This window comes from Tinamus guttatus, unplaced genomic scaffold (assembly GCF_059628265.1).
Source record: "Tinamus guttatus ecotype Peru unplaced genomic scaffold, ASM5962826v1 Tinamus_guttatus_pri_ptg000272l, whole genome shotgun sequence".
NCBI lineage: Eukaryota > Metazoa > Chordata > Aves > Tinamiformes > Tinamidae > Tinamus > Tinamus guttatus.
The window spans coordinates 1,643,014-1,666,566 of NW_028288806.1; the positions used below are offsets into that span (position 1 = coordinate 1,643,014).

General features: G+C 45.4%; 1 protein-coding gene across 3 annotated transcripts in view; it reads left to right on the forward strand.

The window, feature by feature from the left end:
• The window catches only part of LSAMP (limbic system associated membrane protein), a 952,895-nt gene that overhangs the window by 713,994 nt on the left and 215,348 nt on the right, over positions 1 to 23,553 (forward strand). The window lies entirely within an intron of this gene.

Genomic DNA, 23,553 nt, shown 5'->3' on the forward strand with positions numbered 1-23,553 from the left:
CTTCCTTCCTTCCTTCCTTCCTTCCTTCCTTCCTTCCTTCCTTCCTTCCTTCCTTCCTTCCTTCCTTCCTTCCTTCCTTCCTTCCTTCCTCCCTCCCTCCCTCCCTCCCTCCCTCCCTCCCTCCCTCCCTCCCTCCCTCCCTCCCTCCCTCCTTCCTTCCTTCCTTCCTTCCTTCCTTCCTTCCTTGAGTGCCATAGGGGTGGAAGGTAATCCCAGTTCAGCATTAATTGGCTCAGTGCTTCATCGTCTCCTTTTGCTGGCTCCTCTGGCCTTGTGTATAGCATTTTGGGATGTCAGGGAAGAAATTTCCTGGCTTTTTGAGCCGTTACCAGAAGCACTTGCAACATCCAGGCCACTTGCTTTTTTCGCCGTGTGACCTAAGATCAGTAGGTTGTGTTGTTTCCAAGAGAACTAATGCAGAATAGCGCTCTCAGTACCTCTCTCCATTTTCTTGCTAAGTGGGCCTGCAAATTTCCAGGCGTGTAAAGGCACATTCACTTTGAGGAAAGCTTGTTCTTCATAGCCCATTTCAGAGCAATTTTCATCTAGGCGATTGGCAGAGCAGCATGCGGACATCTTAATGCACATTTACAAACTCAGAGTTGCTTTTCCAGGGCATCTATTCTTGTTTCCAGGTTTGGAAAGTACTTTCAGTAAAAATATTCTCTACTGTTCACTTAACATTGACTGTTATGGCAGGTGTTCTAGCCCGTGAACTTATTCATTAGAATAGTCTTCAGAGAGGGGGGTGGCTAGAATGAGTTGAATAAATAATTTAAAATAATATTTACTAGTTTCTTTCCTCAGCATCATATAGTGTGTTGTGTTATTCTTGCCTTTGTAAGGGATTATCTTGTTCTCTGTAAAACATATGAGAAGGATGTATTTTTGCCTATGAAAAGGTCTCCAGTGACAGAAAGGAAGGGGTCTGGATGAGCAGTGCACTTTCTCCTTTGGATTTTTCCAACCAGTGCAAACTCCTCCTCCCTGGTTCTTTTAGCTGAGAAAGGTTGGGGTGCTGAGACCTGCCGTCTGTATTGCAGAGTGTTAGGAGGCATCTCCCATCCCTCCAAAGGCTGTAGACCAGCTGTCCTCTGGGGAGCAGCCACAAATGCTGTTTCAGCTCAAGGTTAAATACTTGAGGTGTACGGGCTAAAGTAAATAAAGGATAGTTTTTGGTAGGCTCCATTTGGATCATACAGCTACTGAAGAAAATCCCCCTTACTGTAACCCCCTGCCTCCCCAAGGGATGAAGCCCAGCTGAAGAAAGAGGAGAATTCCCTTTGATTAGGAAAATGCTGGCACTTTTAGAAGTGGGTGGATAACAGCTGTAAGAGCCACACACAAGCTCATTTTGGGGCTAACTTGAGAGCCTAAAAAAGGAAGGGGTCAGGAATGCTTTTTCATTGCTGCAGAAGTATGATGATGATAGGACTCCTCGCTGAGAGCTTTCATTCTGTCCAGGATGAAACTATTAAGAGAAGCCACACACACACAAACTCCTTTGCTCTGAGAGCTCCTGCGCTGTGTGTGTGCTGCTGTGGAAAATGTTAGGGCACTAAGCTGAGCAGGCTGATGGTGCCAGATATCCTTTGTACACACACACACAGACTCAGAAATAAACATTCCTGCTGTGACACGGAAGCTTTCTCTTCATAACAGCGTGTGGGCACACATGAATGACTGCAAAGAGAAGTCCCTAGGATGCTCTCTGTACCTTTTGTTTGACACAGAAATTTGTGTAGAGTAAATTAAGACTCGTGCTTGAGGAATGCATCTTTTTATGTAAGAGGGTCATCTTGTAAGTGGGGCAGGTCAAAGAATCTCATGTCCCACACTAAGCAGCTTTGACCCATGTAATGCACATCAGGCTATCACTCTTAATTTGATAAACTAAAGAGTGGATTGATTATCCTCCCTTGCTTTTCCTCCTTCTTCTCTTTCTAAATATATCCATGTATCTCTGTCTCTTACTCATATCTACCCCTCTCCATAGATTAGTCATAAATATGGATATAGATGACAGAAGGTTAAGGGCATGGTGGGAAGGCTAAATAACTCTGTTTCACTTATCGTTGCTACATTGGATGTTTGGGTTCCTGTCCCAGGTTCATGCTCTTCAAGCAGTTTCAAGAGCAAAAGTATTAAAACAAACACCTCATGTATAAGCTAATTCTAATCTTTTCATTATGTAGTGTAGTGTGCTCTGTCCAAACAAATGAATCTCTAACTCTTTCTGCTCTCTTGAGTAAATGGAAGAAATATGCCTGGTAATTTTTGTACAATTTGAGCAGATTTGCATCAAAGTGTAAAACTGTGGAGGGTCAAACACCTCGATTGCAGTATAATAGCAGGATAAACAAACTTTTCTGAATGATCAGACAATGAAAGACATCAAGTGCTAGCAAATATATGTAGCCAATTATTCAAATCAGTGTAAGAAAATTAGAAATTTTTAAAGGTGCCAGGTCATGATTCTGGGAATTTAAGACCAATTATTTCTTTTTTTTGGCATTGGGCAAGCCAGTTGAAACATTAATTAAAATAGCTATAGAAACATCAAGCTAAAGATGAGCAAATCAAGTATCATCTCGAGCCATGCTGACAGACATGTGGTGTGCAAGGTACGGGAGGTAATTACACGCTGTAACCCAGCACTGATGCCGTCGCTGCTGGCATGCTGCACACAGATATGGGCAACATGCTTTAAGAAAGATGTAGGCAAGCAGGAGAGAGACCAGAGGGGAGCAGCAGGCTTTCCAAGAGGCTTAGAAAACACGACCTACACAGGAAGGTTAAGAGAACTGGAATCATAAAAGTTTCTTTTCTGTAAAAGGGGGAGAGGAGGAGAAGCATAAGAGGCTTTGTTCCTATAAATTGTTCTTTTAAAGGTGGTATTGATCTGTTGTTCTCCAAATCCACAGGACAAGAAGTAATAGGTTAAATACTTACAAGACTTTCTAACTATGGGAATAGCGAAGTGGTGGAAGAGGTGATCTTAGGTGGGAGGATGTGGAACCTCTCTTACTAGAACTTTTTTTTTTTTCTGAGCAGTGTAGGCAGATATTCTTCAAAAAGAACTTGAAGTTCTGTATGATTCTGTGTCAATGTAGTTAGCTCAGCCAAAAGATGTTCTTGAGGTCTCTTTTGCTTCTACATTGCTGTGATTTCTGTGATTTGATAGGGTCAAACCAATGTGCAAGCTAAGAGAGTTCTTGCACTCTACTAAAACAGTTTTAGTCTGCAGTAGATGAGATATCAGGAGGTGAATAATTTCATGTAAGCAAACTTTTCTAAATGTTTGCTGGTTTTGTTTTTTAACTTGATCTCTTGGAGGAGATTATTAAGGAACAAAGTTGTCATTGGGTAAGAGATAAAACTGTATCATAAATAAAGTAATAGGGGAAAAAAGCATTTACTGAATAAACAAAGGGAGGGAATATATAGCTGATTCTCAGTAGGAAAAGATGCCTCAGCTCTGTGGATATGTCACTGAACAGTATTATGACTGGTGTTTAATATGGATTAATAACGCCAGAAAGGAAAAAAAAAAATACCGAGATGGGAAACTGTGTAGATAATACAGCACTGTTTAGTTCAGCCAATCCTAGAAAAGTCACTGAGGAGCTCTGGCAGTGAGCTCACTGAGGCAGTTTACAAGCATCATGAGAGCAAATGAAATTCAGGATAGCAAAGGCAAGGTGATGCACTCAGGAAAAAACACATTAGAATTAGTCATGCTCGTTTCTGGGTTCTAAAATAATTGTAACCACTCAAAAGAAAAGAACAAAAAAAAAAAAGACACGTCTGCTTGGTGAAAACATTTGTTCAGTCTGTAGTGATGGTGAAATAAAAGCATGCAAGATGAGAGAGTGCATTAAGAAAGGGGTAGAGAATAATAGATAAAATAATACAGTACCATTATATAAATTGACGGTACGTGCTCCCCTTGTATATTCTATTCAGTTTGCTCACCTCATCTCACAAAAGGAAATAACAGAAATAGAAGAATGACCGGAGAAAGAGAACAAAAATGACTAGAGTCTTTTAATAGCTTCTTCGTAAAGAATGATTAAAAAGAGCAACACTGTTTTCTTGAGAAAAGACAAATAAGCATTGTGACAAAAATATAGAAATAGTCACCAAAAAAAAGTTCTCTCAGCCATTCCTATTTACCTTTCCCTTTACTAGAAGAACAATAGGATAAGCAATTGCAAGAGAAAGAAGCACTTTAAACGCATGAAGAGGAAATGCTCTTTTACAAAATGCCTAATTAACATATGGAACTTAGTGCCACAAGATAGCACCGAGATCAGAAAATTAATAAGAGCTTAATAGATTCAGAACAGACTTCTGTTTGGATCCTGATAAGTTTCACAGGTAAACCAGGGAAGATAGGAAGATGTATTAGATATTGTATGAGCTATTAAATAAAATAAGCAAGTACAAGGGGCCTTGAATCTTTCTGTTCCGTGGTAAAAAAAATAAATAGACTTTCAATTGCCTGGAGAGTAGGAGGGAATCTTCCTTTGGAGCATCTTTTTGTCTACTTCGCCAGTATTGAGTAACTTTTTGGGGTACAAGCCCCAAAAGTAACTTTTTGGGGTACACAGAGGTAGAATGTAGAAGAGGTGAACTGTTAATTTCATGGTGTCTTATCTTATGAACTACGATATTTGAGGTGTTTGGTAGTAAGGCATTTGGCATCTAGTTCTATGCTTCCACTGAGTCACACTTGGCTGTTTCACATCCTCTTCTTGGCCTCAGTTTTCCTGCCCGCACACAGGGTAGATGCTTTGGCGCAGTCATGTGGGACAGGACACTTTTAAGGCTGAGCCAGTTCGTATTTGTTAACTACTTTAAAGTGTTCAAATAAACTGCACTAGAACAACACAGATGATGCCTGTTTTGGGAAAAAGGATGGAGAACGTGTTCCAGCTTGTTACTGTTCCTGCATTTCATGGCTGAACCTAAGGCAGTTTCCTTGAACCCCATCTCTTTTCTTCCAGATACTGAGTCAGGTGCCACTCTCATCCTGCAATTCACAGAATCACAGACTGGTTGAGGTTGGAAGGGACCTCTAGAGAGACCTAGTCCAACCCCCCAGCTCCAGCAGGGACACCCAGAGCACGTGGCACAGGGTGACATCCAGGCAGGTTTGGAAGATCTCCAGAGAAGGAGACTCCACAACCTCTCTGGACAGCCTGTTCTAGTGCTAATTCATGATTTAGGAATACAGTAAGAAAGATTGCTGTTGCTTTTCAGGAGAGGCAAACACATATTTGCATTTTTTTTTCATTTGAAATTTGCATGAAGTTCACTCCTTTGGCAGAGTAAGCAAAGAAAAGCATCAACTGAGTGCTTGAATTCTAGGTACCTTCACCCCCACATAGCTGTCAGTTGTGCAACATTCTGTGCCAGGACACATAAAAATACACATTTTTCCTTTACTGCAGCTGCGATTTCTCTACGTGATGACACGAGTGTGTGTGTGAGTGCGTATTCTCTCCTTCCTGGCATCCCAGTAGGGTTTGTGGCTGCTACAGAGCAGATGATTTACAATTCCCATCAGGCAAGCTCGGTCTGAAAAAAAAAAAAAAAAAAAAAAAACAATTTAAGTATTTGAATAAATGGTTGTGGTTGAAATCTGCCCCAAGTGATAGAGGAATGTTTAGTCATCTCCTTACTCGGAAATAATCCGAGCTAGCACTTGTTTGGTACTTAATATTTCCTGAGTGCTTTACAAGTATTAATTAATCCTCAGGTAGCAGCACACCTCTCGTGTGGCTGTTCACACGAAGGGCTGAACATAAACGCTCTGATGCTGGAAGCAAGAGCCTTTGTTGTCAGAGTGGAAAGGCCAGCTTCATTGCCTGCCTTCTGGCGGGACCGTCAGCCTCTCCCACGTCATGGCAGGGAGCAGGGAGCTTCCAGGATGCAGGGAGATGCTTCTTCTCCTGCCCGTCAAACGCGATGACGCTGGAACAGGCAGAGAGCAAATCATGGTTTAGATTTTTTTTTTCTCACCCAAATCAATTAGACTCTTTCAGTGGTAGAAGCAATTTGTGTGACTTTTAATCTTTTGCCAGCTCAGAGTGATCAGCAGTATTTGAAGAATGTGGAGCCAATGTCTCTGTTAATCCAGGTAAATCAGTTATATCTGGAGACAGACAGACAGAGAGGGAAGGAAGGGAAGCTATTAAAACCAAGAAGGCCCAGCTCAGAACTGAAAGGCATCGCTGAGGTACCTGATTTATAGGAGGAGAGTTGCCTTTCAGTCAGTTTTAATGGAATATTATTAAAGGAAAATCAGGAGCTGTGAAACCTTCTGTGTCTCATCTCCTAATGTATTTATTTCTGCAGCAGGGAACCCTGTTAACCCCACCAGGTAATATATTCCTCGGCTGGCACAGGTGGCAAGGTTGTCCCCTAGAAATTTTATTAAGGAATAAACTTGGTTAAATATTTGCACATGAAAAGACCATCTCAAGGTTTCAGGGTTCTGAAATTTGTTTCCTAGAGTGGTGAAATTTGTTTCTAAAGAAAACTGTCTCCCCGAGCTGCAAAGTCTTGCTGCGTGTGTGTATCAAACACCATCATTTCCATGTCTCTGTTTATTATTATTACTATTGTTATTATTATTTGTAAACACAGATGAGTTCAGATACAGAGATGACTAGATAGGTGCTTTCCTAAAGCATTTTCAGCCTCCAGGCAAAGGCTGGGTCACATTTCCAAATTACTTTTCCTCGATTTTTTGAGCAGGGTAATAGTTGAGATTGTTGTCATTTTAAGGAAGGCTACTTCCATGTAGCAAATGACATGCAAGCCCAGCCTTACAAATACCTAAGCACCTGTTTAATTTTCAGGATTGGGCGTAGTCTCACTGCATTACTGACAATTCCCACAGGCGGCTGTACAGAAATGGCAATCCCTGGTTTAACTCATGGGAAAGGCTTGGCTCTCTCTTGGTAACAGTGAAGAATACCAGAGTGAAGACTGCTTTGGAACTGTCTTTTGCTTTCCTCTTTCCTGCTGTCAGCCCCTCCTTATCTCCTCCTCAGCCACATCTTCTAGAGCATTGTGAAAACACTTTTTCTTTGCATTTCCCACTGGAGTGCTTGTGTGAAAGGAGATTTCTAGAGGTAATGACCATTTTGGCTAAGGTAAAGGGCAAAGGGCCTTGGTGAAAACTGCATTTAGCTGCTATTGCGTGAACTGATGAGCCCTGGATTTGAAGCCTTAAAATTGTCCGTGGACATAGATCAGCACGGTGCATGTAGATGTCTTTACCCGTTCCTCCAGGTGTTTCTATCAAAGGGCATTACCCTCTAGAGTCATTGGTTTCAGCCAGAGCAGGGGCACCATGGCAAATGTGTTTACGTTCAGATGCTACCATCTCAAAGGGAGAATCAGTAAAAACACGATTTTATTTTTGAGGATCAAAAGAAGAACATCCCAGTGCACTCCTTCAATGTTGCTAGGGCTTTTGTTTAAGGGATATGAAAGTGGTTACGACCCAAATCAAATAGCCCAACTAAGGAGGAGTAAGTGTCCTCTTTCCAGGGCCTGGCCCAGCATGCCTGCTAAATGAGATCTAGTGTGGCTTGGCAGTGTGTGTTGTCCATCCTTTGCATGTGGGCGCACTAAGAGCAGCCCGGTCATCACGCTTCTCCAGGAGCTTCTTTGAAGCAAAGCTGTAAGCGCCAACACAAGATGAGAGCTAACACCTTAAGTAAGCAACAGGTCAGGTTATGATTGTGGCATCACTGGCATAAGGTTGTAATAATGTGACAAACTCTATCCTAGCTTCTGAATTTAAGGTTGGCATAACTGTGCCGAGCTCTGGCCCACTGCTGATGGGAGTCCACCATTGCTAACACAGACAGAGGTGTGCAGCAGTGTGTGGACTGGCAGCAGCTTCTTGTGATACCTCTGTAAAATCTCATTCTGATTCAGGATAAACATTCTGGTGCTACCATAGTAGAGACGTCCATTTAAATTCACATCAGGCTCTTCACATCTGCCTATGTGAGCTGAAATTGTGCTCTATTAGGAGCATATGGTGAGTGCTAGTAAGAGTAGTCCTGCCAAGGGTGTATTTGATCAAGCGGTGTCCAGAAGCTTTTACCTAATCATTGGGGTTTGGTGCAGTCATTTAAGGCTCCCAGTTACATGGACCACAAGAGTTCTCAGATGTGCCTTTTCATCACAGGAATTAGTATTTCTACTGGGCAACAAAAAGTCCAATCCAGTAAATTCAATGGAAGGTTTCTTAGTGAGCTTTGAAGACTCAGGCTCAAGTAAAAGGCTAGGTTAAAGCCAGTTGAAAAATTGAATATTTTTTCCCAAATGCAAAAGTGGTGATCTTGTACAAATTTTCTGTACCAAATTCCAACTAGTCATAAAAATAAGCAAAATTCCTCTCTTTTTTTTTCTTTTTTTCTCCAAAATGTCCAAAAGACATTTCTCTATGTGAAAAGTCTTTCTGTTTTCTCTAGAGGAAAACAGATTCTTCATTTTTTCAGAGGCTATTTTTTTCCATCAAAAAAGTGTTTTAAAACAGATTTTTCACAAGCCGATGTAGATTTGTCCCTTTTCAAATCCAAAGACTGTGCCATACATTCATCTACCATTGTGGTTGCATTCCCAGGCTCTCTACCCTACATCTCCCCTCACGAGCGAGCACATGAGAGTTCAGTCCCATTCCTTAATCCCAGCGAAGATGTTTGTGCTGCACTCAGTCCCTGAAGACCACTGCACCCTGCAAAGGGATTGTGCACTAAATATTCTGTGTATTTCTCTAATATATATACTTCAATACCTTCTCACACTCTCCTCCTCCTTCTGTGCTTTCCTCCAAGGGAACATGAACCTTTTTAATTTTAGGTTTTCATTTTGTTTTGGTGGATTACATTTTTGTTTATTGCTTTCTGTTCCTCTGAGGTTCCCATGCAAGACCTAGCTGCTTCTGGCTTTTATTTGAAGAAGCTCCAATCTTGCCTCTCTCTTAACCTCACTGAGCTGGTTCTGGGATTGGCTTGGTTGTTGTTATTGTTGTTGTGTGGTTGGTTGGTTGGTTGGTTGGTTGGTTGTTTTTTTTGCTTTCATAGCTAGGAAGCTCTTGGGCTTCTCTGCTGCCTTTTGACATGGGAAGATGGTCTGCAATCTCGCACTGTGATTTTAGAGGAGGGAGGGATGGGGATGAAACAGGATGTTTGTTTAATTAAAATGTGGAATGGATATATTCAGAGGTGTGCAAAGCATTTTTGCATAGATATGTGTGTGCGCGTGTCTGTATATATATATATCTTGCTGTTAATTGCTTAGAGTATCTTTCTTGCTTTCCTGCACTGTAGTGCTCACCATTCACTGTTTGCTGCAGGGGATAGGAAAAGCAGGGAGCACACAGAAATGTCACAGCTGAGAGGGTTTCTGTAATCCTCCAACATATGTTAAACATTAAAGCTCCTTCAGCAAGTCTGATGCGCTCACAGTCATCATGGGACCAGCAGTTAAAGCGCCCCAGTGCTGCCAGGAAAACGTTATCCTGGCCCTAATTGAGAGCGACTTAACTAATGTTTCATTTCCTAATTAGTCCTTGTCAGCCGCTGGAAGGCCGTGGATGCTGCTGGTGGCACGGGGCCCATCGCTGCTGTAATTGAAGTTGTTCTGACAGTCTGGGGCTTTGGGGTGATCCGTAAAGTAAGGCTGATGGTGAAGGACCAAGTCGGATGGTGCGGGAGAGAGCATCGGGCCTCAGCTGAGGTGCATGGCAAGCGTGCTGTGCCAAACCTGAGTGGTCACGAATTGGCTCTGAAATGACAGGGATGGCAGAATAACAGTGTGGAAATGAGAACGTCGCTATGCGCCTAGCACGGCAGGGGCACAGGTGGCTGGAGAGAGTTAGCCCAAAGGAGCTGGTGTGACTAAACAGCAGAGGGGACGGGAATATCCTTTCCTTGAATGGAGATCATCAGTAAGGAAGGACCAACCATGAGGACTGCTATGTTCATTGTTAGAGCACTGGGCAACAAGAGGCACTTTGCCAGGATCTCGAATCTCAGAGTAGAGGAAAAGGCATTTCTGTGAAGAATAGCATCTCCTCATGCTACTTCTGAGCTGTGAGTACTAGATATAAGGGCACATCTGATAGGGATCTGAGGTGTGCAGAGGCAAAGATTCTGGTACATCTTTGAAATAAGCCCAGAAGAAAACCTTCAGAAAATTATCCATAGGTCCCAATACTCAGAAGGAAACATAAATCTGCTTCAGGCCCATTCAGAAGGATCACTGCCAAACCAGGATGTAAATGGACAGGTACGTATGGATTTGTAGCATGGTATCAAGTGAAAGGAGGGGGCTGGCCCTTGCTGCCAAGTAGGGTATTGTGCATCGAAATCTGAAAGCTGGATACATGGGAGACCGCAATTAGAAATGTGCTACTCTGTAAATGCTATATTCAGTTCACCCCTGGTCAGAGACTCTCTTGTTTCTTACCAGGCACCCACTGAAGGCAAAACCAGGAGCTGAGGTGGCTTCTTGTTCGGTACACACCGAGTGGCCTGACCTCGGTGCCCCCTGCAAAGTTCTCCACTCGAATGCCGCATAATAAATTCCCCCCTCGTCCCCAGTGCCTGTCAGCCCGGCACTCGTGCACTGAGGTGAAGGGGAAGAGGGGGCTCGTGTCTCTTTACCAAAGCAGCCTGGCTCTCCAATGCCCCATTAGCATACCACACACAAATGTTCAGCTTTTAATTAGTTACGTGGTGTGTTAATTAAGTAGCGTTTCTCTACAATTTTCCTCTTGTGTGGAGCAGAGGGGAGGGGGACAGTGCCTGTTGGGGCCGGGGGTTGAGGTTGTTTTAACGTTCCAAGTAATTGCGACCCCAAGGAGAAGCAGAAGGAAAACGCAGAAGCCCCAAGGGGAGACAAATGGAATCGTTTTGTTCGTCTTTTTCCTGCCTCCCCTCCCGCTACCCCTCGGTGCGAACCTACCTTCATTCTCCCAGCAAAGTGTTGGGTGGATAATAACATCTCCCCTGAAACACAACAGATACTCCTTCAGATCCTGGTGGGCCAAGGAAGAGCGAGCATCCTGCCTAGATTGACAGCTGAGTGCAAATGTGGGCTGTTAAAGAGAGGGGAAATGGCTGAGGAGAAAAAGTGAGGGATTGAGAGAACCACAGATTTTTCCAGAGCTGGGGAGCTGGGCGCAAAACAAAGATAGAAATAATCATAATTTTTTTAAAAAGAGACGTTACATGGTGACAGGGAGAGAAGCAGAGCAACAGGACACAGGCAGAGCAGGATGTGGGGAGCCCGAGCTGGGCAAACAGGGATCCATGAGGCAGGAAAGGGTCAGGGGCAGTGCAGCGTAGGGAGTACTGCACCATGGCTTTACGGTTGGACTTGATCATCTCTAAGGTCTTTTCCGACCATAATAATTCTATGATTCTATGATTCTGTGTTGGATTTGGCTCTGTGATGTGTGTGGGAGGGGAGAACAGCATTACTCCTGTCAGGACCAACAAGGGCCCATGCCCGGCTCCAACAGGGCAAGTGTGGCCTCCCCAGTGGGTGGGGAGTGCAGAGTACAGGTATAATTGATCCATGCAAAGCAGTGGCAGAAATAAAATAAAGCCTATTGCCAAAGTGGCCTGTTGTTTCAGCAGTGTGCACACCATTGGGTTGCTTATGACAAGGAAACAGATGGTAATTCTGTGAGCCCTGTACATCCTGGCACACGTGTAGACTCAAAGAGTTACTGCATCATGGAAGAGACAGATGCAAGTTTGTTAGGATATAAAATAAAACACAATTTCGTAATGAACTCAGCAGCCGTATCATCCCTTAATCAGTTCAGTTCAGACAGTTCAGAACTGTCTCCATTAAACATCTCCCTGCTTCCAGTCAATTGAAAATGAACCCTAAAGTCAATTGAAAAAGAACCCTAAAGTCAATTGAAAATGAACCCTAAAATGTGGTGGACTTAACTGATCCTGAGGTGTGCAGAGGCAAAGATTGTGGTACATCTTTGAAATAAGCTCCAGAAGAAAACCTTCAGAAAATTATCCATAGGTCCCAATACTCAGAAGGAAACATAAATCTGCTTCAGGCCCATTCAGAAGGATCACTGCCAAACCATGCTCATGAGCCTTCATCTGTTGAAGTGAGGTCTGGTGCACAACCTTCTCCGCTCACTCTTGCCCTCCTGCCTTATGCAGGAGTGAAGGGTTTTTGCTGTAATAGCATCAAGTTCGATGGAATGCTGCCAGTTTTGTCCTTCGAAGAAACCATCATTGAGCAGATAGCAATGTGTGCCCTGTCACTGGTGGTATTGCTAAACTCTGTGTGTTTTCATGCCAACTTGTTTCTGGCTGAGTGAGGGAACTTCTCCTCCAAGGCAGGTTAAAATGGAGTAGGGTGTTTATCATTGGTGGCACCGTTTTTGACAACCTGCCCTTTGTCTTTTGGGGCAAGCCAGTCTGTCCATGGAAATGACCAGCGGCTGCTCCGAAGGGTTGTTCTCCATGGCATGGAGAGGGGCTTTCTAGGAGGCAGTTTGACTAGGCTTCCTTACAGAAATGAAGTGTTGGGTCCTCTCTCTCCGGCTTTCGTGTTGTTGGGCAACTCTGAGGAAAACGAGCTCTGAAACCAGGGCTTTGTGCCCTTCCTGATCTGCAGCCCCCTGTTCCTTCATGCTTAGGTTTCCCTACACTTAGCTGTGCTAGGGCCCTTCACCCCTGCCCTGTTCTGCAGCCCTGGACCTTTTTTTTTCCCAGGACTGTCACTACTGCCCATATGATCTATGAAAGTGTCCAGTAGGAGAATCACCTGCAATTACCAAAACGCTTTTTCCATTGAGAAAGCTAGGCTTCAAGTTTGGAACACAGGACATAAAAGACCAATAGAATAGAGCTTGATTGATAGCTAGCATGATTGCAAAACTACAGTACCTGCATCCAGACAGCTATAAATTGTACCATAGTGCCTATCAGCCAGATTCTCTTGAAACATTTGATTAGCGCTTCTTTCAGCCACCCTTGGCCCTCCCCAGCTGCTAAGGAAAGGTCTTTTGTATGAGAAAAACTTACATGATTGGAGCTGAAACCATGTCCTAAATATTTGAAGCAACATGAATTGAACACCCACTTTTTTTTTTTTTTTTTTGTGCTTAGGCTAGCTACTAGAATAGCCCTGCAAAATTAGTGCGCATGTTCAGTAGCCAAGGCATAAAATCGCTTGCCCAAAGCAAACAGAGAAGAAATTCCAGATTATCTGCTGAAGAAGAGGATATTTCTTCAGTGCGTGTGGGGTTTTGGGTGGGAGTTGTTTGTTTCGTTTTGTTTTGCTTTGCTCTGCTTTGTTTTTCTGGTTCCTAGTTTCTGGTCCAGCTGGTCCTTGGCATTTGAGCAAATTGCAGACCTTTGGCTGCCTCTGTGCAGCATCCGTGGCGGGGGGATGTTGTGTGCAGGAGGTTCCCCCACTGAGGGTGCATCCCCTCAGGAAGCACTAGGCTGAGGCGCTGAAGCCCAAAGGCTGAGGTGTGGGGCTGACTAGCTCAGGCACCGTGCTGTGCTCGGGGGCAGTACATGTGTGCAGCAGCTTCATGTGGTGCATGGGTGCAGCAGCTCCTTCCTTCCAATCCTGGGGAGTCTCCTCTGGGACTTAGCCATGGTGCAGCCCGCTGGAGAGGGACAACCTGCGTTGCGACGGTCCACATAGGAATCATTCACCTAGCATGGAGTTAAGTCCCAGTTTCCATGCCCTGTCTTGTCCTCTACTGTCCGTAGCTGGGGCTGAGGAGCATTCCACCTCTGTGAGCACGGGAGCCGAGTTCTCCAGAGCTGTGCACCGATGTGCACGCACTACTAAGCTTAAAAGACGGTGGGCAGAGGCCTCCCACCCAGAGCTGCCGGAGCAGCATGTATTTATTTATTCTCTTTCTGATAATTTAGTTTAAATCAATGTGACACACACCAGTATGTTTTCCGGTATAAATCAACAACAAAATACAGTTCTGTCCTTGTTATGTGTACAGGCTGGCATATCCATCTGCTTGGCAGAGAGGGCTCTGGGGGCCTGACAATGAAACTTCCCTGAGGAAACTTACTTTAGCATTTGCTTCGCAAAATGTCTGCTGCTTCTGCAAGCACTTTTTCTTTTACTAATGAGAATAATAAGCTTTCATATGGAGACGCTTGCAACATGTGTTTACTGCTGTGGAAAAAAAAAAGATAGGCGAAAAGAAAGCAAAATGAATTATTGTCTGTGATATTTCCTTGAGAAAAAAAAAATGTCAGTATGAGCAAGGGAGCTCAGAGAGACTTTTTGAGGATGCTTGAACTTGGTTATAGGGTTCTTTTGTTGGAAACAAAAATGAAATAAAACCACTTTACAGCTTTGACTCAAAATGCTGGTTATATTTGACAGGAATCTGTGAATCAGATTACTCTTGTATGTGTAGCTTTTAAACAAAAGCCAAATACATTTTGCACTACTTGTTGTTTTTTTTTTTTCCGAGTATTTGAATTGGAAAGGATGTATCATTCCACTTCTATGGAATAGGAGTGCAGAGGAAGGGAGGGATTTTCATGAGCTGACTCAGAAAGCCAGTGTCCAGCCTGAGGCCCTTGATTCTATTCCATCCTTCTCACAACACTCTTGTATTTCTATATCAAGACCCCAAACAGGTGAAATTTACACATGACAGAAGGGAAGTGTAAGCAGGGAGGACAGGTAATAAGAGGGGCAATCGGCATGCGTGCCATTTTTCTTACGCAGACCTCTTGCAGCCCTCACTGGAGCTCTTCAAAATGGAAAGCTGCAGGACCAGAAAGGCTGTTTTTCTCATGGAAACCACAGCAAATCTGCGTCAACTCACTGACAGCCGTAGACGGCTTCCTCGAGACAGTGCTGTTGAAAGGAAAATGAGGTTCTAGTAACCAGCAGGTGGTTCTGCTTAAGGAGAGTCTTATGCGAGGAGCTACAGGATAAGGCAATGGGGTACAGCAGTGGAGGGAGGAAGCCTGTGAGGCTGTGGCCTCTTGCCCTCATGTCCATAGGAATCAGACTGCTTGGTGCAGCTCAGAATACTGCTTTTCCTTCTAGGCATCTCAGCACCAGGAAGATACAGACAAATTGGAGAGAATGTGGAGAATAGCAGCCAGGATGATTAAAGGGCTGAGGGATTGACTTATTAGGGAAGAAGATTAAAGGAACTAAATATGTCTAGGTTGGCTAAGTGGCAACTTAAGACGGGACATGAATGATAACAATCCACAAGCTTTTGAAGGATGTGAAGGGCTAGGAGAGAGAGCAGAAGAGAAGAGGAATTGACAAGTCTGGTTCAAGGGGGTGAACAGTAACAGACTGAGCATATGATAATTTAGGTTGGATAATAAACGAACGTAAAATCCCAGCGAAAATCCTCAACAGCTGATGAGTCTCTTAAAGGACGTAGTAGATGCTCAATTAAGAGCTGCATTTAAATGGATGTATAGAGTAAGAACTGAGCCTGGTGCTTGAGCAGCAGTCCATCAACGCTGTAGTCCTTTCCAGGCCTTTCATCCTTCTGGTTTCTACAAAACACGTGAGTCATTTTGTTTGTGCCCAAAGGAAAGGTCTGTTAGTGCCTCCTCCTCCCCCTTGGTTGTGAGCAAACATAGGCTTTGGAGTGAAAATTCAGTGCTGAGCATCCATGCTGAGGCCAGACCTCCTAGGAACAGAAAAGGGGAGCTGGGCTGGCAGTGTGGGATGGGGAGGCTGTTGCAAGAGTGCTGCAGTTTCCCTTCCTGTCTCATTTTGAGCGTCCAAAACACTGAAATGTACAATTATCTTTGTAACTTTATCTTGCTAATAGGATCGGGAATCAGATGAAAGTTCTCATCTCCTTCTCATTTCCTTCCTGCGAGTTGCACAGTCATTGCCCAGCCCGTGCACTGAGCTGCTAGAAATTCTGTGTACTGTGAAACTTGCTACAAAGGCAGTGTGAAATGAAGGTGTCAGAAGGCTTCACTACACTAATTAAGCTGCTGTGTATGGACACATAGCGGTTGTCGGTAGTTAATTCTGCACCACACCTGAAAGCTCCGTTGCTTTAAGGCCGGACATCACCTGGGCACTCTATAGCATCACAGCCTCGCTGCTTAGCAAAGCTTCCGAGCAGTTCCAGGACAACATTCCCAGGGCATCCCTGCCAGGAAGAGGAGGAGGAAGAGCAGACTGTCTGCACATGGGGTCCCTTGCTTCTCTGCTAGGAAACCCCAGATAGGTCTGTGGAGTGATCAAGTTGGGATGTTTTGGAAGAGCACCACAGAGCTGGACCGTGGTGGCAGTATTGCAAGGCTGGACTGTATTCCCAAGCAAGGTATGGATTTATGGAGTTCTGGCAGACCGTTAGGGTGCTTCACCCTGCTTGACAGGGGCTAGGACTAGGCAGCATGGCGTGTTTGTTCCTCACTATATGGTTCAGTGCTGAGGCCAGGGCTTGGAGCCCCCATGATGTGCGCATGCAGGTAACCAGTAGTGTCTGCAGTCCCCTGTCACTATAGATTATCTATGTGAACAGTTGCAAGTGGCTTTAGAGGCTGGTGTGGAGGGGCAGTAGCACCAGCATAATACAATATGGGCTGTGTTTCCCAGCAATGATCTCGGTTTAAAGCCAACTCCCCTGCCACACATGCATGCGTATACACACACACACACACGTGATCAAATATCACTTGGCTACACACTCCCCCCCACCTCGCTCTGGCCCCCCTTTTGCGCAGAGTCTGTTTTGGAAAAAACACCGTGGGGAAAGCGGCTTTTGCTAAATGTTTTATAATGTGCCAGGGAACCTTTATCAAACATTTAATCCCAAACCTGGCTTTGAAGCAGGGAGGCATACAATTCCGTAATTAATTTTTTTTTTTACCTTCTTTTGCTAATCGCTGATAAAAAGCTTAATTCTATTAACAACTTGACTTGACAAATTGCACCGTTCAACGGAAGCATTTAGAAATTAATTACGCATTTTATTGCATTAGATCGGATAAACAGGGCGGCGCTGGCTGCGGAGAGAGGAGCATCAGCGGCGGGCCCAGCACAGGCACTTTTTGGACGGTGGCGGTTTCTTACACCGCCTGCGTGCGGGCAATTTACGTGGCCGCAGAATTGCTGACAGGGCTGTTTTCCCCGTTTGTTTGTTCTGGTCTCTTTGCTGATTGCAAAAGTTCCACGTAGGAGAGTTTATTTTTGTAAAGGTGAACTGCAAAGCGACGGCGAAAATTCAGCTAAGCACAAATTTCTTTGCTGAGCAGCCTCCGTGGGGGATAGCTGGGCTTGTGAGTCTAAGGATAATGAGAATGGGCGATATCTGAACAATGTGGGAGGTACAAAACTAGCCGAGCAGTGTGGGCACAAGGGGGCAAGTGGAACGAGGGGAAGTTCCCTGCGTGGTATATACCCCCACGAGCTGAACTTTCTTGATTATATATATATATATGTGTGTGTGTGTGCATGTACTGATATATGCACACCTGTGTATGTATAGATACAGATATGTTCTTGACATATCTGAAGTTCACGAACCATTCACAGCTTTTTTTGAAGAGAGCCCCAAAAGGTCAGTTTTATCTGCATGTCTCTGCTCAGCATGCTGCCTCTGCGCCTAGCGGATCTGGAGGATATTCTGATTCAGAATTGCATTTGGGATCTCAGGGTTTGTGATGCCTTTTGCGTTACAGTTTCACCCTTGCTGGCTTTTGCAGAGAGCCTTGGCTTGAGTCCTGTTCCTCTGCAGTGCATAGTGGTGTTTCTCCTTCCTGCCTTCATCATAGCCTGTGTGCTGGGTTGCTTGTTGTTGTTTTTATTTCCTAGAGGCACATCAATAACCTTTCTCCTTGCCTGTAATCCATATGGTTGTGACCCTGATGGATTTCAGGCTGAAGCTGCAGAAGGCAACAAGAAGAAAATGAACTTCATTTTTTGTTGTTGCTTCTTTTTCTATTAGGAAGCCGTGTAAACACGGGCAACTCCAGCAGTGCTTGCCCCATGCCCTCTGCAAAGGTCATTTAACTTTGGTGTGGGCTGTCCCCGAAACCGGGGTGTCTGCTCTCAAAATGAGGATGTGGGTGGCATGGGTCACAATGCAGGGTGTTAGATTGACTGTTTCTTGCTTCTGTCTTTGCATTGGCTTCCTTCTGCTCTCTCTAGCTTGCTGCAGAGAGCCGATGGGCGATACAGCACACTCGTACCATCTATTTTCGCACTGCTTTGCGTAGGCTTACCCCAAGAAGGGGTAGGGCAAATCCCAGGTGAGTGGAGACTGCGGTGGTTGGGGAGGCATCTAGCTGCAGGAGAGGCAGAAACGGATATACAGATGGTGTGCAGCAACTAGGCGAGGAAACATAGGGAAGGAGCGCAAGAAAAATAAATAAAAGTTAATAGAGCTAAGCAAAAATACTGAGAGGAAAAATATAGCACTGGTGAAAAGGAGCAGAATGAACCTGGAGACAGGCAACGAGGACGCTGCAGAGAAGAAAACATTAACAATAAAAGATAGATCACAGCGTGCTAGGCAGCAAGAAATAAACAGCGAGTTTAGAGAATTTCAAGGAAAACTATAGAGTCAAAATGTGTAGAGGGAAAAAGGAGGGAGAAGAAAGGAGGCAAAGTGGAGGGAGAAGAAATTCAAAAGCGCCTTTGAAAGTAATAATTAAGTGACTAAGGCATCAGTGCTGAAGTGGTGCAGTATTCAAGAGGCCGATTGGTGCTGAAGCCTGAGGTGAGCCTGAGGGAGGTGAATCCTGAAAAAAAATACAAAGCAGGGAGAGAAAGGTGCTTGCCCGAGGAGCCTGTGCTGCTCATGAGACGGGATGCTCTGTGAGGATGCTTCCCCTTGCCTGGCAAAACGGACCCACGCTCTTGGGTTGGAGCCTGCGCCTTTGGCTGAGCCCTCCTTCCGCGGCGGCCCGTGCTCGCGCTGGGGCCGCGGCCGCGGGTGCGAGCTGCGTGTCAGCACGGGCCAGTGCAAACCTGCCGCCGGCGTCTGCTGAGGCAGGAGGAATTTATGAGTGTTTAAAGCTAAATCAATTCACTGACGGAGAAAATGATCCTTCGCCCTGAATATTAATGTCAATTTGGTATCTGATAATTTAAATTTAATTTAGTTGTTTAGGATTCCTTCTCAGACCTGTGCATGGGCAGATGAGTAATTTCGCAACATGACTTTGTCTGGTCTTTATGCTTGTAAAGGCATCAAAACACATTCAGGTGCTGGCCAGAATTTGCCAATCTCTTCTCTCCCCTGTCCTCTGCTTTCCTTCCTGGCATATCCTTCCCTGCAAAGCTCCAAGCTTGACGGAGTGTGGCACGGTCTGATGGCAAATGTGAAAGTAGGAAGTAAAAAAGTGTTCACTCTTGCAGTGTGAGCCTTGGCCAGATCACTCCTGTTCTCCTTGCTTGGGTTCCAGGAACTATTAGTAGATATCTGTTAAGGTTTATTAATTATACTACTGTCCTAGACCACCTTTATTATGAACAGAATGAACTTTTTGTTCCCTAACCCCATGCCTTCTTTCTGTCATCCCAAAAGGCACATGGAAGCAGGGAAATGTTTAAAAAAGAAGGAAGAGCAGCCGTATGCAAAATACATATTGCAGGTCCAGGGTATCCAAAGAAGCTGTGTCCTGTGGGCTTAGCCTTTGCTTGCACTAAGGTTATACCTGGCAAAGCATAAAAACCTTGTGTCCTCAGAGTGTTGGGCAGATCAGACTTTATTTTGAATTCTGATCTGTGCCGATTGACAGCTCCCCAAAAAGCCCACTGGGGGAAACACATGAGTAAGAGTTATTTATTTACAGGCCCAACAGACAGAAGTGCAGCTGAGCATCTCAGTTTCCATTAATAGCAGTCAACATGACCTGACAGGACTTTGATCTTCTGAAAATAGCACCAGGTTTCTGCAGGCTGTGGTGAATGTACGGCTCTGTGGACAATTTACAAGGGAGTCTTCAGGTCCCTTCGCTGAAGAGCTTAGCATCTAAGAGCATGATCCTGTAAATCTGTGCTTAGGCAAGTAGCCCATTGAGTTTAATGGGATTACTTGTGCAAGTAAGGCTTTGAGAGAGACAGCCTTAAGGGGCAATGGAAATGTATGGTGCTGGAACATTGCAGCATAGCATAAAGGAGACGCATATGGCACTAGAAATATATTTGTTACCCTCGCACCGAACTGGTTCCTGTCACTTGCAAGAGGCCACGGTCATTTGATTTTTACTGCATTAAAATATGTTGGAGGCTAGAGGGAGCCAAAAGTGACATTGGCATGGAGCTGGTACAGACCTTACTTGCTCGTGATGGGGAGGAGGGCAGGCAGATAACCAGGCACACAGGGCTGAGGAAACCTGCCTGCCAGGTGAGGATGTGGGAGAAGATGTGGCATGGCAGAGAGGCCCAGAAGTGGGGTGGAAAGTGGGGTGGAAATGGCCCAGGGGGACAGTAGAATCGCTGTGCCCCTTGCTGGAGTGGGGAAGGATGGAGAGATCTGCAAACATTTTTTTCTGACTCAAAAGCAAAACCTTGACTCGATCATGTTTACAACCCTTCTGCCTTCGTCTTTGCAAGCATTCCAGCTTAGGTAGAACAAATACTCATGAAAAAGCGGAAATTCCTACTGTGAATATTTCCATCAGAGGCAAATTTGGAATGGTCTAGTGGGTTGTGAAATTTGCATTTTGTGCTGGCGGCTCTTGTCCAAGTCACAGATTTTGTTCTTTCTTTGTCCATAATAAGCCAGGTCGAGCTGGGTAAATCAAATGCTGCCTTTCCTGCTTAAATCTGTGACTTGCCTACCCACAGATGATGTGTTTCAGATAGCTGATGTTTTGGTCCGACTGGGGTAATTTCACATCCACCAAATGGATCCCCCAGCCTAGTGATCAGGTAGTGCTGATGGAGCTAGTCTCATTCCCTAGTCCCTCTGATAAATTCATATCTGATGTATACATACAATAGCAATTTTTCCAGCATTTCTGTAGTATACTTGCTTTGTGTTGTGTTGATTTTGTTAGTGATGCAGTAGTATATAGCAGGGAATGGTGGATTTTACTGCAAATTGTAATATTCGCAATATGTATCACGTGTCAGAAAAGGATTATTCACTGCCAGAAACTGCATTGATAATCCCAAATAATAAATGAACGTGAGAACTGGAGATTTCATTTGCTATCACCAAAAAATGCTAGCTTCCATCAGGCACTTTTATTTTCTCACTCATTTTGTGACTTGCAAGTATGTTTGGTCAGCAGTGCAGCTTTCCCCTGATTTTAATGAAAAAAAAAAAATCTGGATCCTGGCTTGCCCTGAGAGCTTTTCACTCTTAAGGAAGCATTTGACATGAGTTTCAAGTGTTGTTTAGCTCCAGGTTTTGCAGACCCCTGTGATGTCTGTCCAGGAAGCCCAATAATGTTCTCCAGATGGCATATTCCAGAGGATGGCATCCACTCACCGCAGAATGATTTCTCCGTCTACGGGGACAGGCAGGGAGGAGGGATGACTTGGCGCCTACCCCTTCCTGGCAGAAAGCTGCCTTAAAGCCATGTTGCCCACGTTGCTGCACTGTCCCCCGTGCAGCCTCCATGCCTGAGGACTTCCTGCTGTGCCCTGCTTCCCCTCCCCTCCGTGCCGCCCGGCTCTCCGCTGGCTCCGGCCTCTGACGTCAGCCCACCAGCTGGTCGGCATTTTGAAGTCGGCAGCATCGCTCGTGTTGGAAGCGCTCCCAGGCCCGCAGCCGCTGGGAATGGCAAGAAAACCACGAGAGCCCCACCAAAAGTTGGCCGTGGGCACCGCCAGCCCCAGGCGGCCAAACCTTTCCCCCCGTTGCCTCTTGTGGCCTCAGGTGGACGGCAGCCTGCAGGGCTGTGGGCTGAGATGTCCTTGAAGCTGGTGGCTTGGGGCTGATGGAAGCCCCAAAGGGACCATTCAGTACGTTGACACATGCTGTGCTCACGTGTGTTTGCCTCCTTGCCCACCCGTGGGAGAGCGTGCAGTGTTGGCGCGTATGGGAGCTGTTGGCTCTACTTTCAGAAGCATCTGCCCTCCGTGTGTATGTTGACTCCCAAGGGCTCCTGTGTGAGATTGGGCACCCGACTCCTGGCGCCCAAGACCTTATAGAAGTTGGGTTCAAGCTGTCCCATGCTGGACATGTGAGGTGAGGGCTGTCAGAGCCACTACGTAGCCAGGAGAGCGCATCCTCCTCTCTCTGCGTGTGCACGAGGGGCCGGAATGCTTTCCCCCTCTCTGAGGGGGCTGCTGCTTTTCCTTCATGCATGGAAACGGAGAGAAACGGTAAGCGTGGCTGTGTGTTATGCTGCAGTTTGGACATGCACGTTTGTCACCTGCCACGCGCGTTCACCTTTGCCTCGCCGTTGTGGCATGCCCAGATTTGCAGGTCTGCCTCCGGCCGGAGGAAATCCTCCTCCAAGGGTGCATGGATGACGCGCTCCTGCCGGCACCCGCATCCGGGGCTGTGCACAGGGCGTGTTTTCGCCGGCGTGTGGAGCGTGCACGCTGCCCGCCGTGTTTAACTGCGGGAATTATTAATCCTGTTTGTAGCCAGCAGCGAGATGGGCAGGGAGCCGCTTAACAAGAGCTGACACATGAAGAAATAAGGCTTTTGTCTCCGTTGTACGTTAAACAATTCATGAGGTTTGGGGTTGAATAAGACGTTTAATGAATGTTGGCCTGTTCAGGCTGCCTGCAGCTGGTCATTTCTCACCAAGGGCTGGGTGCTTTAAAGGCCGAATAAGAAGAGATGAGCTTTGAGTTATAAAATTTTAACAAATAAATGGCATCTCCTCTTTAAAATGGAGAGATAGATAGGAGCACTAATAGCGGCATTTCCAAGCGTCTGGAGCGACGGCGGGGCCATGGATACAACGAAAGCACAGCTGAGCTGAAGGGAGGATTCTCCGCGAGTGAGTTTATTTATCACGGAAACTGTTTTTCCGGCGGTACGGCAAGGGGGCCAGAAGCCTTGCCTGTTTTGCAGCAGGCACCTTGTTAATTCGCTGCTTAGATCTCCCACAAGTGGAGGGGGCGGAGAAGTGAGACAGGGAGCTATTAGGGAATAGAGCAGATCTTATAGGGATGACTAATTGGGAGTTGGAGGAGAGGGATGCTGCTGAGGAGACTGAGAGACCTTTGCCTGTGGTTGCAGGGATGCGTGGTTACCCCTAGCGGTTTTGCCTGCGTTTTATATTGTGCAAAAGCTTCTCTCTTCACTTAAACAAAAAAAAAAAAAAAAAAAAAAAGGAAAAAAAAAGCACGATAGACGTGTTTACACACTATAAAGGTTCAGAAATAAACTTTACAGGACCAGTGTTATGTTGCTGTACTCCCACTTGATTCACCCCACCACTTTCCATGGTACCAACGAGAAACGTCTAATTTAGAGCCTCGCAACTCTTTCCCTTCACTGCCTGCGGACGCGGTAGCCTGGAATACCAGGAGGCCGGACTTGTTTCTCGCTCTCGTGAATGTAGACATGTGGCCCCAGTGCGAATG